The 18,531-nt window shown below is 41.1% G+C and overlaps 1 protein-coding gene across 1 annotated transcript in view; it reads left to right on the top strand.

Annotated features, from left to right (window-relative positions):
- The first annotated feature begins 13,345 nt into the window (after nt 1–13,345).
- LOC126284044 (cytochrome P450 6k1-like) overlaps nt 13,346–18,531 on the top strand; it is a 77,630-nt gene continuing 72,444 nt past the window's right edge. Inside the window, exon 1 of the mRNA XM_049982621.1 lies at nt 13,346–13,406. The gene's annotated coding sequence lies outside the window, so the exon portion shown is untranslated. The remainder of the gene's footprint in view (nt 13,407–18,531) is intronic.

Here is an 18,531-nt window from a genome sequence, read left to right as displayed (position 1 = left end):
TGCAATGAGTATTACTAGGGTCATTACGATCCCAACTGAAATTGCTTGTCTGTTTCTTCAACATAACATTGATGAAAATGGAATTATGGATGTTATGTTGAACAGCTGTTACACGAAACACCAGCAACATTGACAATATTATTTCCCGCTTGTTTGAGTACCTATTGTTTGGGTTTCTTGCATCAGCTGTTGTATTCTTCCTAGTACCACGCAGGTCAATATGACCCCACAAGCACCTTAAAAGTCATATCTCACTTGTTTCCAATGCTATTTTTTTTCTAAACTTTTGACTTTGTCTCTCTGAGTCAATTGTATCCAGCGATATTTCGTAAAGTTTTATGTTTAAAACTCATAAAAATTTATAAACGGTTTTTTTGCACTGAGTACCACTGGGATCAACATGACCCAAATCTAAATTTCTTTTTATTTCTCGAACATAATATTTTCGAAAATATAATAGTTACTGGTACATTGAACAACTGTGATATATGCTTTTATGGTAGTTGATTAAAATACTTCATAATATCCGATTTAAATTTTAAAAATATGGTTCAAATGGCTCTAAGCACTATGGGACTTAACATCTGAGCTCGTCATTCCCCTAATCTTAGAACTACTTAAACCTAGGTAACCTAATGACAGTACACACATCCATGCCCGAGGCAGGATTCGAACCTGCGAGCGTAGCAGCAGCGCGGTTCCGGACTGAAGCGCCTGGAACCGCTCGGCCACAGCGGCCGGCCGGCGTACATTAGTTGGGGTCTATATGACTCCAATGCTACTCAGTGAGACAGAAAAATCTAGATAGTAGGTGGATTAAATAAAAAACTTCTAATATAATACATTTTGAAAACGAACTAAAAAGTATACACTAATTTCTCTTAGCCCCATACAGGTTCCTGACCCCATGCAGACAGTCCTGAAAATTTGTATTTGTGAATTTTTAATAGCTATGAAAATATTTGTAGAGTTTAAAATGAAAAACGTGGGTAGCCTGCAGTAGATAATAGTAAGTAGTGAATTGTTTATACGTCTATTATGATTTTGATGCGGCCCACGTTTTTAGCTTGAAATGCCAAAGGTATTTTCATAGATATCATAGCTATTAAAAATTCACAATACCAATATCCAGGACTATCTCTAGGGGGTTAGGTATATGAATGCGACTAGGAGAAATAATTTTCTATTTTTTAGTACGATTTAATAATGTGTCATATCAATAAGTCTTTATTCAAATGTTTTAAATCTTTATTAGTTGATACGCTTATGTTGCTTATATCCTTGATTTCACTTTTGAGGAAGCTGACATGAAACACAAAATCGTGAAATCAAAGAGATATGTGATGCAATGACTAGCAATATATCTCTGTCAAGAAGCGAAGATGTTATTCCTCCAGGGGCAGTAATATGGAGATGGAATCGATTAGTCGCCTCGATAGGTGGCAGCAGAGGCCTCAAAGGATGGGTTAAACCCCGGGTCAACGGCTGCTTTAAATAGCGCGCACCGCGGCCGAAAGAGACTTCACATACTTATACGAATTACTCCTTTACCCCCCTACTGGAGCACAAAAACGTCTGATATGCTCCTGCTTTAAAAGACTCTGACTGAAAAGTGGGGTGTCAGCTGCCTCAGTCTGCCTTTCTCAGCACCTTTCGACATTCTTCCAAAACTTTTGGCACGGCAACATATTCACGGTCTTCTTAACATGCAACTCACATCTCACTTCCACAAGCTCCACTAACTGTAACTCGCTCACACCCCCTATTCCATCGCTGTAAGCCGCTTGTACACATCTACTCCCATTTGCCCATTCTCATTTTCTCATGCAGCGCAGCTCTTTGTCATTATCTCTTCGTGTCTCTCTAATTGTCACTGTCTCTTCTCTCACAGCCACAGTCTCCCTCGTTCTGTCCTGTTACTACTACTTCCTCCCACTGTCACTGTCTCACTATTGCTCTGTCTTACTGTTACTGTCACATTCATTCCCTTTCATTGCTGCTGTCTCTTCTCACTGTCAATATCTCTCTCTTCTTTGTTGCCATTGTCGTAGACTCTGACTCACATTATCATTGACTCTTACCCAATTCTACTTTCTCCTTCTATTTATCTCTCTCCCACTGACTGCCGCCTCCACTCTTTTCCTAGCATTGTTCTGTCACTGTCAACCACGTTCCACTGCCCCTGTCTCTCTCTCTTTCACTCACTCTGTCATTGTCTCCTTCGCTCTTTCTATACCGCAAACACTGTCTACTATGTTCCAGTATTTACTACTTTTACGTCCCTTTCCCAGCGCCACTGCTCGTTTATCTCTGCATGGTCGCATGCCAAAATACTTGGGAAAATTTTTAAGGCTGCTGAGGAAGTTGAAATTAGGCAGATTGTATCCCATTTTTCAGTCTGAGTCTTTAAAACTGGAGCGTATTAGCCTATTTGTGCTCCGATAGGAATATTTTTCCACTGGCTTCCTTGATTTTCCTGCTGCAGCAGGGCATGTACGGCATATGAAAAGAACTTCATGAGTAAGTGAAAGTTTGATAGTTTACTTGTGTGAATTTGAAATAACACAATACTAATTTTGCACTTCAGACCGGATTTGATGTGCTTCAGTACTACAGTATGGAGTTACCAGACCCCTTACGAAGATAACGGAGACACTGTAAAGCACATTCCTCCGCGTTACGTCACTTTGTAAACTACGTTTCCGCCTCACACCGCATTTTACATGTACAAGTGGGGTAATTTTGAACCTCTGTTTAAGTTTGTTCAAGATCGGGATCTTAGGAATATATCATAAAAATTACAGCCTTTTGTTGTGCGTAGCCATCTTGGAATCCGCGGCTCGGTTTTGGTATCCAAAAGCCACGTTTTTCAGGTTTCCTCAGAAATAGCCCCGGAACTAAAAGGTGCCTCCATAAGCCCCTCAAGGCAGAAGGAAACAACCGATTTGGTCCATCTGCCTAAACTGGATGAAGTGTGCAATGTTCAAACTGTGACTCTGCACTGTAGGATGGTTACAGTAAGACGATACTTCTGTTGGGTATACAAATGGTCCCTATCCCAAGGACTATCCAAAACACTACCACCAGCAGAACTGGAAGTACGAGTTTCCAAAAAATGATTTGTTTAAGTGCAGCGTTTTGGAATATATTAGGTAGCCATTTTAAGAGCTGGAATGTAGACCGGATAAGTGCTGCAGTTTGACCAGTATCAACGCACGGGCATCAATCTAGGGGCTTCCAATGAGTACTAGGCACAAGACCAGACAGAAATCTCAATTTGGAAACTGGTCGAAAGTCCTAATGTGTGAAGTAGATGGTGATCTATAAATATACTCAGGCATGAAGATATATAATGTTCGAGCGTAATCACAAATTTCTACGGCAGAGCAAACTTTGCTGCATTTACTGCAATAGGCGAGAACTGTGATTGTTAGAAATTCTACACGAACTCCCCCTTTAAATGATAGTTATTCAATTATCGCAACTAATGCACTTCCTCTTAGAGCGTTCCGTCAATAAGGCGGATTCCGGGGCTCGTGTGGTTAACGTTGATGAGGCAGGAAAGTCTTGCCATACATGTTCGACGAACGGTTTAGGGAGAAGTCTACTTCCAGTCGTAACAAAATATGAAAGAGCACCACGTTGCTGAAATGTAAGTATATCAGTCGCTCCTCTGCCCTTTATCTCAGCAAGCCACCAGTTTTTAATCATCTTCAGTTAAATGTGCAGGTTGGTTGGACCATCAAAAACTGCGAGCCAAATGGATAGTTGGCTGTCAATGCTGGCCAAATCATCAAATGTGGCGGGCAGTGCTTGATTTCTTTAAAAAATGTCGGCTTTTCTTTACTCCCAAAAAGGCTTTAGGATTACTTGAGCTCTCATAAATCGTATCCTCATCACAGAACGTAACAATATTCAGTGCTTTCACATGTGCGAAATGTGTGAGCGTCATTCGAAAAACAAGCACGTGCTATACTGATCTTGCTACGGTCACTCACTGAGGCAGGACGTAAATATACGGTACGTTCCTGATCCGGTATCGCACAAACCGTGTATATTCATTAGTTTTTATCAGTGTCTTACGTATAAGAATAAAGGGGTTTTCGCCCCATTACCTAGCTCTTTTTCTACTGTCGTTACAAACAAAAAATAACACTTTTTTGAATAAAGGAAATTTTTTCTTAATTACTGGGCCTTCTTGATTGAGAAATGAAACAGAATAAAGCTTACTGAGAAGAAAATAATTTATTCAGGCTACAGAATTGCTGTGCAATTAGCAAATATGGATTTTATTGCAATGGTGCTATTTAATGACTTTGAATTGAAATTTGTGACGTATCAACTACAAAAAGTAATTCCATCTGACTGACGGAGCCATACTATCGGGCTTCCCAGCTATTTGTTCACAATGAGAAAGAATATTTATGAAAAAAATGTACGAACACAAGACGTCTGTCAACGTTTTCCATTAACAAGACTTTTTGTATTTTCCAATAATAATGAGCACTTGGTAGAATATGAAAGCCATAGATATGTATCACTACTGTTACCACCCAGGATAACATGATTATTTACCTTATTAAATCATATCATTCTATATTCGTAACACTGTATATGTGACTGTCAATCTACTTTGTTGTGAAACAGACCAAAACTTTTATCAGATGTCCAGTGTGAAGTAATGGTTGAAGGAAGGATGATTTAATGTGCGTGTTATACATATCCTCAAATGACAGTTTGCAAAATCAAGATTTATGCAAGACCACATTAAAAATGGAATTCCTTTTGAATTGTGAGGAAAGTCTAATGACTTGCAGGAAATTTGTGAACCTGGATGGAAAATCACTGTCCTTGAGGTGAGTTTTACCTTCTTCTTTTTAGTGTCGTTCAATAACATAGGTCTATTCAGTCGTTAAAGTACGAGAAATTGGTAGCCGTAAAGACGCACGTAACTTGTTCACATTCTGTTGGCGAAATAAATTTACACTGTCGGAACTAAACTGACAAGAGAAGGCGTGGCAATACATCATTGATCATCGACAAATTGTGCACCATTGTCCTGGAATTAATTCCAAATTTCTGAACAGTGTATTGTTGCGATAGGGTGTAAGACACAGCTGATTGTAGACCGTTGAAATCAGCTACCTCACTGGAGCTGTTCGAGAAAAGCACCTGAAAACTGTTACGATTTCCATCCACTTTTTATCTCTGGATTTTCATTGCATTCTTGTCACTAATGAATACGCCATCTTATAGCATTTTCCGGCATTTAGAACTGTGCAATGAAGAAATGTAAGCAGTCAGATTTCTTACTTCCAGTCCGGAACCGCGCTGCTGCTACGGTCGGAGGTTCGAATCCTGCCTCGGGCATGGATGTGTGTGTTGTTCTTAGGTTAGTTAGATTTACATAGTTCTAAGTCTAGGGGACTGATGACCTCAGATGTTAAGTCCCACAGTGCTTAGAGCCATTTGAACCAAATTCCTTACTTCACTAACAAGGGGAGTGCACCTACTCCGCATCACTGTTTTTGTGAAAATTGGACCTGCGAAGAAATGGAAGTGACAGAAATGAGAGTTCTAGACGGCCATGTGTTTAGGAAAAAAATTGACACGGGTCGGATGAGAAGTGAACGATTTACGTTAGCTTAGTAGTCATGCAGCGATTGGCGCAGTCGAAAGAATATAAAAAGGTATTCCGTAGGTTTTGGGATCGAGACTCTATGTGCGGAAAGACTTTTACTTTTTGTTTTCAATTTTTACGTCACCTAACACTGCAAATAAATCGAAATAATGCTCAGTACATTGTGCGATTTTATTTTTTAATGAAAGGTTTGAAAAGAAAGGCAAACGAAAGAGTAGACGTATGGGCTATTGCATTTCGGAAATCGCTACGGAATTCAATATTCTAAGATCCACAGTGTCAAGGGTGTGCCGAGAATACCAGTTTCAGGCATTACCTCTCACCACGGACAACGCAGTGTCCGATGGCCTTCACTTAACAACTAAGAGCACTGGCGTTTGCGTAGAGTTGTCGCTTCTACCAGACAAGCAGCACTGCATGAAATTACTGCAGAAATAAATATACGACGTATAACGAACCTATCCGTTAGGGCAATGCGACGAAATTTGGCTCTAATGGTGTACGGTAGCAGACGATCGGCGCGAGTGTCTTTGCTAACAGCACGACATCGCCTGCAGTACCCATTCTGGGCGCATGACCATGTAGGTTGGAGCCTAGAAGACTGGGAAACCGCGGCCCGATTTCAGTTGGTAAGTGCTGATATGAGGGTTCGAATGTGGCGCAGACCCCACGAAGTCATGGAACCCAGTTGTCAACAAGGCATTGTGCATGCTCGTGATGCCTCCATAATGGTGTCGGCTGTGTTGACATGGAATCGACTGGGTCTTCTGGACCAGCTGAACCGATCATTGACTGGAGACTGTTTGCGGCCATTCATGGGATTAATGTTGGCAAACAGCAATACTCCATGTCTCCGGGCCACAACTGTCCGCGATTGGTTTGAATACATTTCCGGACAATTTGAAAGTCTACCCCTTGTTTGTTAAGCTGACTGATTTTGATGTAAGAAGTATCTCTCTTTAATATATGCGGACGCAGTTCTCCATGGTTCCTATTTCTACCGCTATGTATCTAATTCTTCAATTAGGCCCGATAAATTGAGATATGGGTAACCTACTCGCTATAAAAGATAGTATTCTAATTTAAAAATGAAGCAATGGTGCTAACAGCAAAAACGGGGAATGGCCGGGGAACAATACGTGCACATTAGGGATATAAGACTTCCTTTTTCTGATTCTATGAATTCAGTTAGTCGCATGAAGTGCTTAATGCATACAATGGATATGCTTGGATTGAAAATTCATAGAATATAGACATTATCTCAGTGGTATCGATGAAGGATACTAAATAATGCTAAGAGAAAATTTCAATTATCATTCTGATTTATTTCGATAATATTTAAGAAAACTATTACTCTCTGTGACAAAACATTTAAGAAAACTATCACTCTCTGTGATAAAACATTTAAGGAAACTAATACTCCTTGTGACAAAACATACATGAAATCTATTCACTATCTCTTGCATCTCGTCATACCGGAAACGTAGACAACACTTAGTCGCCAGTTACATCTACTAATGATTAAAATTGGTGAAAATGGATGTTACTGAATGGTGGCCTCTTAACACCATTTAGTTATTGTCGCACCTATTTAACGCGCAGAGTAGGGTAGGATATTACCTTTCACTCTCTCACACATTACTTGTGTTACTACACATGCAACCGCAATGCAACGTGAGCAAACCAGCCCAGACTTCATGACTCACCATTATTCATACTATGACTAACGAATGGCAAATCCAGTGACTATGCTGGCTACACGTGGCCAAGTTCGACAACAAAGAAACGAGTAAAGTAAACCGTTGAATCATGAAAAATTTATATTTCTTATATCCAGAGTGAAACTATGCAACAAATGAAACATTAATGAAGCTATTTGCTATTGACCTAAGAACAAGAACCGTTGGTTCATGCCCTCAATCACCTCGCGCCTAAGTGCGCTAGTTGAAACACATTAATCTGAAAAATTTCTACAAATAAAATATCGCTGAACGTTTCCTGGTATTAATTCACACCCGAACATGCTTCATAATCAATGTTACCCCAAAAAACCTACATTATAAATAACTTTTCTCACCATCAATGACGAGCGCCGCACCCCTGCGTCCGTCTCGTTCAATCGGCGGCCCCAGAGTGCCCTAACATGGCGCGTTCCAGGACCAACCGCCAACCGTTCAAAAAATTGGTGGTGGGTGTAGGACCTCAGTGAGAACCAACCTCACAAACTCTGCCCTGCTCATCCCCACTATCTTTGGAATCACGAACTCTCTGCCGAATCTGCCCACGTTGTTATGTTGATGCTAAACTACCCTGCTGCTACCATCTTTAACTAACCCAGATTATTATATATTCCATGCACAATTACGTTTATCCATCCACATACATCATGGGATCAAAGGATGAGAGAGGAGGTGTGGTACCAACGGAAGAAAAAATACACACGGAAGCATTCTTGAATCCAGTGGTTAATTAGCTAGACGAAACATTGAAAAGACGCTCTCGGCGTAAAATGAATTATTAAACATGTAGAAATTAATCAGTCAGTTAAATGAAGCGTAAACCTGTGACGTTCCAAATTACAGCGAATAATTTGACCACACAGATCGCCCGACATGAATCCCGCCGAACATTTAAAGGACATAATCGAGAGGTTAGTCCGTGCACAAAATCCTGCACCCAACACTTTCACAATTATGGAAGGCTATAGAGGCAGCATGGCTCAATATTTCTGCAGGGGACTTCCAACGACTTGCTGAGTCCATGCCATGTCGAGCTGCTGCACTTTGCCGGGCAAAAGGAGGTCAGACACGATATTAGGAGGTAACCCACGACTTTTGTCACCTCAGTGTAGATTCCCACTGCAGGAAAAATCAACAGGTCATTGTGACCTAGGTGTTCTAGGCTCTTCAGTCCGGAACCGCGCTGCTACTACGGTCGCAGGTTCGAATCCTGCCTCGGGCATGGATGTGTGTTAGGCTATCTAGAGTTAAGTAGTTTTAAGTCTAGGGGAATGATGACCTGAGATGGTTTCAGTCTGGAACCGCGCGACCGCTACGGTCGCACCTTCGAATCCTCCCTCGGGCATGGATCTGTGTGATGTCCTTAGGTTAGTTAGGTTTAAGTAGTTCTAAGTTCTAGGGGACTGATGACCTCAGATGTTAAGTCCCATAGTGATCAGAGCCATTTGAACCATTTTTGAACCTAAGATGTTAAGTCGCATAGAGCTTAGAGCAGTTTGAACCAGGAAAAATTTTCCCATTGGGAGAGAAAGAGATCACATCCCGAGAAGACTACGTCAAAATACATTCCACTTTACATCACCAGCTCTCCTCCCCAATGTTTGGCGGAATGAAGCGTTACGCGTGGTTTGCTGTCAAACTTTGCGATGAAAGAGAAACTTTTATGAATGTGAACCAAGTTTATTTTTCTATAGAAACTTTAAAACAACCATGAATTGTAAAAATGCGATGTTTATAGCACGTGCAAAATGTCGAGACACTGCTTCCGCAATTTTTTTGATGAATATTACCCTAGCACGTGTAGATCATCAACAGCACAGTAATATAAGTAATTTTATATGCGAAGTTTTCGTATACGCTTGCAATACCTTTTTCGAAATTTATTTGTGGACACAAATTTTTGCTTTGTGTTTCCTTTTCATGCCATTTATCAAAATATTAACTGCAATATACTGGGCATTATTTCAGTTTATTTTCGGTATAAGCAACGTAAAAATTGAGAAAAGAAGCGTTTCTCGACCCAACGACCCTCGGATCACCATACAATACTCTTTTCGCCGCGTCAGCCGCCACCTGGTAACTTTGTTGTCATAAATGTCTTCATGCTTCGCATGACCAGCGCCATAAATGCCTTTTTTTCTAAATGTTTGGTTCTCTGGAGCGCTCACTCCTCACGAAATTGGAGATGATGAGTAGGTGCGGTGCTCTTGTAAGACGAGAAGAAGATGAAATTTGAAAGATCTGTTGTAGAGCCGACAACAACATACAGATTGGAAGGATAGGGAATTACGAAACAGATTAGAGGATTGTAGCAATACTAGAAACGGACCACCCAAGAATAAAATTCTAAATGGCTGATAGATCCAGGCAAGACTAGAACTGAGTATGAACGACAGTATTAATTCATGCTCAATGAACAATGTGAGTCACCTGAGTTCTCAATCTCAAACAGTATGGAACCATATGAGGATACTCAAAACCTACTGTCCTCTCACACAATTCGATTTTTGGGCTCCGGCTCTAATTGGCTCCTGGATCGCACGAAACGCCGTCAACGAATTTTCTTTTATCTCGTTTTTCGTTGCAAATTTTCGTCCTTTCAACAGAGTGTTCAACTTTGGAAATAAAAAAACTCCGCAGGGGTCAAATACGAGAGTACGGAGAATGAGGCAGCACAGTGATTTCGTTTTTTGTGCAATAGTCACACACCAACAGGGATGAAAGTGCGGCAGTGTTATCTTGATGCAAGAGCTATGAATTGTTTCGCCACATTTGAGTCTGTTTCCTTCTCACATTTTCTCGCAGGCGTCGCAATACGTCCCGATAGTACCACCGATTAACAGTTTTTTCCTGTAGCACGAATTCATGATGAACTAATCCTTCAAAGTAAAAAAAAAAAAAACTATGAGCATGGCTCTGACATTTGACCTGACCTGACGAGCACTTTTTGCTCTTGGAGAACCTTTCCCGACCGTCTATGAAGACTGAACCTTGGTGTCAACGTCATAACGCTAGACCCACGTCTCATCAGCAGTTACGATTCTCTTAAAGCTCTTTATTCCCATGAAGTAATGAGTGCTGTTGACAAGGGAGTTCAGATCTATTACATATTCCTAGATTTCCAGAAGGCTTTTGATACCGTTCCTCAGAAGCGGCTATTAATCAAATTGCGTGCGTATGGAGTATCGACTCAGTTGTGTGACTGGACTCGTGATTTCCTATCAGAGAGGTCACAGTTCGTAGTGATAGACGGTAAATCATCGAGTAGAACAGAAGTGATATCTGGCGTTCTGCAAGGTAGTGTCATAGACCCTCTGCTGTTCCTGATTTACATAAATGATCTAGGTTATAATCTGAGCAGCCCCCTTAGACTGTTTGCAGATGACGCTGTAATTTACCGCCTAGTAAAATCATCAGACGATCAATTCCAATTACAAAATGATCTAGAGAGAATTTCTGTATGGTGCGAAAAGTGTCAATTAGCACTCAAGAAAGAAAAGTGCGAGGTCATCCACATGGGTACTAAAATAAATCCGATAAATTTTGGGTATACGATAAATCGCACAAATCTAAGGGCTGTCAATTCGACTAAATACCTAGGAATTTCAATTACCAGCAACTTAAATTGGGAAGACCACATAGATAATATTGTGGGGAAGGCGAAACAAAGACTACGCTTTACTGGTAGAACACTTAGAAGATGCGACAAACCCACTAAAAAGACAGCCTACATTACATTTGTCCGTCCTCTGCTGGAATATTGCTGCGCGGTGTGGGATCCTTACCAGGTAGGATTGACGGAAGACATCGAAAAGAGCAAAGAACGGCAGCTCGTTTCGTGTTATCGTGCAATAGGGGTGAGAGTGCCACTGATGCGATACGCGAGTTGGGGTGGCAGTCACTGAAACAAAGGCGGTTTTCTGTGCGGCGAGATATATTTACGAAATTTGAGACACCAACTTCCTCTTCCGAATGCGAAATTATTTTGTTTGACACCCACCTACGAAGGGAGAAATTTATTTATTTATTTAACCTGATCAGATTAGGGCCATCAGGCCCTCTCTTACATCGGACCAGTGTTCCACACATGCAGCATTTCACACATCAGAGTTACATCATGACCATAGTTTAAATGAGAAAATTAGCTTACTCTAGTGACAATATGAATAAAGAGTAGTGACTAAGACGTAATAAAGTTAATGCGGCAGTATTTTTGCAACAGGTGCTATATATACAGATTATGATAAAAGCAATAATAATAACAGTAAAAAAAATGTAATGATAAACATCACTAAGACTTAATAAATTAAATGCTGGCAGTATTTTACAGGAGGTGCTATACATACAGATTATGATAAAAGCAATAATAAGCAATAATAATAACAGTAAAAAAAATCAAATAATAATGACAAACATGAGAAGGATTGGCAATTGTAATGAAGGTTTGTGCAGATGTACATAATATCTTGGTGTGTAAAGTAGATGTTTACTAGTTTAGCGTGTTTTGGGGAATGGAGATTTAAGGAGGGGGAAAGAGGGAAGTAACGAGGTGAAGTGCATTCATGTACAGAGGAAGGCATTACTGTTTGCTTAAGTAGATACGTCATTAACTGTTTTTTGAAGCTGGACATATTTTTAAGTTCTCTAAGATGATCATCATAGTAAAATAAAATCAGAGCTCGAACGGAAAGATTTAGGTGTTCCTTTTTCCCATGCACCATTGGAGAGTGGAATGGTAGAGAAGTAGTATGAAAATGGTTCGATGAATCCTCTGCCAGGCACTTAAGTGTGAATTGCAGAGTAACCATGTAGATGTAGATGTAAAGAATATCTCGTCCTCACCTGCGGGATTGAAAAACTCTTCACAGATTGCGAGGCGAGGATATTTCTGGTCTTGACTCATGAGCCATGGAACGAACGTGGTGGCAACACGGTGCATTCCAAGATGCTGCGTCAGGATTTCATGACATGATCACAATGAAATGTTACATTCTTCAGCAATGTCTCGGACAGTCAGTTTTCGATTGGCCCGCACAATTTCGCTGACGTCTCTGACATGAGCGTCGTCGGTAAACGTCGAAAGGCGTCCTGAACGAGAGTTTTCTTTAACTTCCGTCTGTTGATTTCTAAATCATGTTAACCATTCGAATACGGCTTAATCACTCATCATAGCAGGCTTCCTGCATCATCTGATGTGTCTGTGTAGAGGTTTTCTTGAGTTTTACGCAAAATTTAATGTACTCCTCTAACTCTGCCATCTCGAAATTCCAAACTGTGAGACACAACGTCTACTCAATACAGCACTAGACAATAACCAACAGACATACAACAACGAAATGGTTGTGCAAGGTTTTTTGAACAAACCTCATACAGCTGAATTCACTATGCCCAAAATATTCAAGTTATGGGGAGAGGACCAATAACTGATTGTACTGCGAGTTCATATCCAGCAGCGGATCGCAAATGGTAGTTGCAGCTGATGTTGGTTAACAGAAGACGAATAAAGTACTTTAACCATAATTTCATTAACCGCTACTACTGATACTGCATCTCCAGTCTAATTGATTATGATGCATGCTCCGTCAAAACTGACATAGAATTGAGGAAGAAGTTTCTGAAAGTGTTATTTGTAACATTTTGCTATATGGAACTAAGATGTGGACCGTTGAAAATGAAGGAAATATAGAAGGATTAAAATGTAGTGATAGAGAAGAACGAAAATAAAGTAACTGGATAGATAAAGTACAAAATGAAGAGGAACTAGAAGAGTGCACTGGAAAATAAGTTTGTTGCTGTTGTGCAGGTGGAACGCTCACCACGTTTCTTGTCTCTCAGTCGCTGTTCCGAATGCGACGAGGACAGACGGAACGTGCTTTCTTGGCGAGAGCCAGCTGATTGTTTGTGCTACGTGTATTGAGCCGAATCTCTTCAGCGGCTAGTGTTGCGTCAGTGGAAGCGACGTGGCACTGCAAAACAGTTGCCTCTGCCACACTGGACGTAAGCCGAAGACACCGCGACCACTCTGAGTAAGTTAAGTGATTACTTTTTACTATTTTCGTGCTTCGAATCACGTATAGTTAAATAATGTTAGCCTGTTCTTTTCGGGTGAGTTCTTCTCAGTATCTGGAGTACGACACAAAGAGCATTACTTACTACATTAGCTCTTAAACTTAAGTTTAACTCACATCAGGAATCTACGAAACAATGTTTTGCTTGGGAGGAGGGCAGGGTGTAAGACTTGGAGGTTCACTCTTCCTCATTTTGGTATTGGGCTATCCTCTTTTTTTCATCTGACGGCACTATAATGCCAGTTAATTTATTCAATATAATACGTTAACATTTCTCCGTATGTTCATATTTTATATAGAATTTATTTTACAAGTTCGATATCTGCACTACTCTGAAAAGTTTTACTCAGCATCTCTGTGTTCTCTGAATAAGTTAATAGAAAGGCATATACAGTCACAAAATACTACAAACACAATAATATTTTAAATAAGATTCAACTGGAACTAGCATTTATTACAGTCACTGTAGATCTTTACTGTATCAATGCTCACAAAAGCGAATGTTTTAACTTTATGATAAATGGTTGTTCTACATCATAATACTACTAAAAATGTCGGCCTTGACATTACTAAAAATTAATAAGGCTATAACAATGAACATTTTTACAATCTTATTAACTGTCTTAACATTATATCACATGCGCAGTTTCCACAAAGGGCTTGCACACATTTTTTACATTCAATTACATCATAATAAATTAGTAACTATTACTCCAAAAGTTAGATATTTCATAAATTTATAAAATAATATTCGCCCATTGTGCAATGTGACTTCTCTAATGTGAACTTACATATCACATCAACTTCTAATGGCTCATTACAATAACTTTATGTATTGCTCTTCAGTGTCGTTTGCACTATAACAAGGATAGGCAAACCAGAATTAAAAACTAATCGGAAACAGCTGTTAAAAGTTTCCTAATATCGACTAATCGGTGGAATTACTTGCGATTGCCTTTCATTTCGGGTTACTGAACTGCTCCACAGCTTTGATACCATTATAATTGTTAGACCCCATATCATGACAACAGCCAAAATTACAGTAATTAAAATATCAGACCACAACGGAGCAGAAAAATAGGAGACCAAGTCACATGTATCATTGAATGTAACGTTAGAATCACCGTACTGTTCCACTTGGAGTCCAACAGCTGCATCAGTTGTGAAAACCGCGTTGGAAGCACAGTGCTATAAGAAATGAAATGATGGAGTGATGGGAGCTGTCGGAACAACAGTATAATTTTGCGTGCTGTTATTCACTTCAGTTTCATCGAAAGTCCAGTATCCATCAGATTCAGCAAATATAAGTTTCATAGAGAGAGTGCTAGGACTCTTTGTCTGACACTTAACACAACATTTCCTGCTGTTGTTGAAGTGGTGATCGATATCACATCTAATATTAATTTCATCAGTTCCATGACGAAAGGGGAGGGCGTTTGCTGTACATAAGCATAGAATTCCGATTCCAGAAGCTGTTTTTATTATTGATTTCAGTATACTGTTGGCTTCTAACAGCTGTCTCACTTAACAAGCATTAGGTTTTAAACACGGTTCTATGCAAGAAGAATGATAGGCTGTATAGACGGCAAGTTCATCTTCATTTTTTATTAAACAAACTGTTACACACTTCACTAATTATGCCATCATGACGCTATAAGAAGTCTGAGCGATCTTCTTCAGATCATGCGTCACCCAGCTTAAACGCCGAGACACTTTTTTATGCAGTTGGAAAAGTGTAATTAAAGTCCGTAACATCACCGCTTTTATCTTCAACTACAAAGTTTTCAAAAGAAATCTAATATGAGATGAGCTGATTATATGTTTTAACTACTGAAATTGTGATCCAAATTGAAACTTCAAAAGTCTTCCTTACTTATATTCTCTTCCAGCAACACCACAATATGTTTCAACTCACCAATCTTCTTCAAAAAACTGTCCAACACTAACTTTTGAAAGAGGAAGTGGAGATCCAGCAACTTAAGTGTTAACTTCATGAGGCTGCCACAGTAACACAATAATGTACTCGGAATTCGTTCTGACAAAGGAAATACAGAGCAGAAGCAACGACTCCAGATTTTTTTCGAAATTTTGGGGGAAAAATATTTTTGGGGGAGCTGTTGTGAAAGCAAAAACCTTGGGTACATTTCCTGGGGGAGAAACTTTCGGCGCCAGGGTAATAAGGGAAGTATTTTTCATCTGCGTAGCCTTACCACTAACGTCATCTCTGACACTTTAGTTTAAACGACACATACTTAGTTTTATAGATATTCACTACATCTCACTCTCTTTTCAAAGCAATCGAGGCATCTTTCCTTATATAGGAGACGTCAGGCTCACCTCAGTGATAGCCCTCTGTGACTTAAGTATGACCGTTTGGGTTGTTTACCTTCTAAGGAGACACCATTTTGATTTCGTCGTCTTGGTTTTTGATGAGTTTCATATTATAACATATGTCCTATGAATATATACTGTTTCAGATGTGGAGGATCTCCCGGAAACTCTTCATTATTGGTCAGATTTGCTATAATTAAATGTAATTTAATGACAGACCGGCGTTTAAGAAGGTTCAGGAGGTGTAAGTAATAAACACATGCATTGATTGTATGTGTTCCCAGCAGCGTAGTGGATAGAGTTGCCGAGTTGCGAAGTGAGATACTCGTATACGTGGTGCGCCAACGGTAAATCAATAGCACAATGAAAAAAGCATAAAGGAAGCAAATGTGACGCCCGTAGAGCAGGTTTTCTTTTATTTTTCTGTTCAGGGTACGTGTTTTTATTTACAAATTTTAAAAAAATAGCTTATGTACTGTAATTTTTTTGTATGTACGACAGTTTTATGGCCCTGGACATTCAATTCCACCTCTTCAAGCTGCCAAGAATAGCTTAAAGGAATAGATGGGTTTCAGATATTTGGGGAAAAGTCACCGAAGTAGTATCATTTTTGGGATTTTCTCTGCCATAGCGGAATTTCGAAAACACAATCTGGGAACGCTGGGAAGAACCACACAAAAATTGAACATCATTCCGGCTCTCTGTTCCACAAATCCCTCCCCTTGGCTTCCATAGTGTGATCCTGTCAGCCTTTGTGGCTGGTAAAGAGCTAATACCGTTGGAGAACTTCCTATGTGGGGGATCACTTTGGATGCGCTTTTTACAAAATGTTTAGTATTGTAACTGTGCGTCGCTTGTCATGTTACTCCTCCACTGGTTTTGTTAAAGTGAGATCGATTTCTGGTGGTAGGTGCTGCAACAAAACTAGCGAAGGGTCAAAAAGCAAGACTAACAAACAGGTAACGCAGATTTTTCTGTATAATTATCCAACCTGAACATATTATGAATGTTTACACCACTCTATCACTCGCACAAGTTGACAGGTTTGCACTGTTAACGACAAGAAGTGAAAGAGCGATACACTAACCAGAAACTGTGAATCTCTGGAGGCATTATCCCCTCTCTATAAAGATCTTACATTATTTAGTTCAAAAGCTGTGATTCTGCGCATCTACACTCCTGGAAATGGAAAAAAGAACACATTGACACCGGTGTGTCAGACCCACCATACTTGCTCCGGACACTGCGAGAGGGCTGTACAAGCAATGATCACACGCATGGCACAGCGGACACACCAGGAACCGCGGTGTTGGCCGTCGAATGGCGCTAGCTGCGCAGCATGTGTTCACCGCCGCCGTCAGTGTCAGCCAGTTTGCCGTGGCATACGGAGCTCCATCGCAGTCTTTAACACTGGTAGCATGCCGCGACAGCGTGGACGTGAACTGTATGTGCAGTTGACGGACTTTGAGCGAGGGCGTATAGTGGGCATGCGGGAAGGCGGGTGGACGTACCGCCGAATTGCTCAACACGTGGGGCGTGAGGTCTCCACAGTACATCGATGTTGTCGCCAGTGGTCGGCGGAAGGTGCACGTACCCGTCGACCTGGGACCGGACCGCAGCGAGGCACGGATGCACGCCAAGACCGTAGGATCCTACGCAGTGCCGTACGGGACCGCACCGCCACTTCCCAGCAAATTAGGGACACTGTTGCTCCTGGGGTATCGGCGAGGACCATTCGCAACAGTCTCCATGAAGCTGGGCTACGGTCCCGCACACCGTTAGGCCGTCTTCCGCTCACGCCCCAACATCGTGCAGCCCGCCTCCAGTGGTGTCGCGACAGGCGTGAATGGAGGGACGAATGGAGACGTGTCGTCTTCAGCGATGAGAGTCGCTTCTGCCTTGGTGCCAATGATGGTCGTATGCGTGTTTGGCGCCGTGCAGGTGAGCGCCACAATCAGGACTGCATACGACCGAGGCACACAGGGCCAACACCCGGCATCATGGTGTGGGGAGTGATCTCCTACACTGGCCGTACACCTCTGGTGAGCGTCGAGGGGACACTGAATAGTGCAGGTACATCCAAACCGTCATCGAACCCATCGTTCTACCCTTCCTAGATCGGTAAGGGAACTTGCTGTTCCAACAGGACAATGCACGTCCGCATGTATCCCGTGCCACCCAACGTGCTCTAGAAGGTGTAAGTCAACTACCCTGGCCAGCAAGATCTCCGGATCTGTCCCCCATTGAGCATGTTTGGGACTGGATGAAGCGTCGTCTCACACGGTCTGCACGTCCAGCACGAACGCTGGTCCAACTGAGGCGCCAGGTGGAAATGGCATGGCAAGCCGTTCCACAGGACTACATCCAGCATCTCTACGATCGTCTCCATGGGAGAATAGCAGCCTGCATTGCTGCGAAAGGTGGATATACACTGTACTAGTGCCGACATTGTGCATGCTCTGTTGCCTGTGTCTATGTGCCTGTGGTTCTGTCAGTATGATCATGTGATGTATCTGACCCCAGGAATGTGTCAATAAAGTTTCCCCTTCCTGGGACAATGGATTCACGGTGTTCTTATTTCAATTTCCAGGAGTGTAATATATAGTTAGTGGAACCAATGCGAATCGAGGAGAATTTAAATATTATCATATTGTAACGTCCCAACAGTAAAAAAAAAATGTAATTATAATATATAACATTCACGTTTAGTGTAAGCTCCCAACAGTTATAAATATTTATGTATAGCATTCAC

Source organism: Schistocerca gregaria, chromosome 8 (genome assembly GCF_023897955.1).
Source record: "Schistocerca gregaria isolate iqSchGreg1 chromosome 8, iqSchGreg1.2, whole genome shotgun sequence".
Lineage (NCBI taxonomy): Eukaryota > Metazoa > Arthropoda > Insecta > Orthoptera > Acrididae > Schistocerca > Schistocerca gregaria.
The sequence above is the reverse complement of the archived record's forward strand: the minus strand, read 5'-3'. Positions and strand labels throughout refer to the sequence as shown.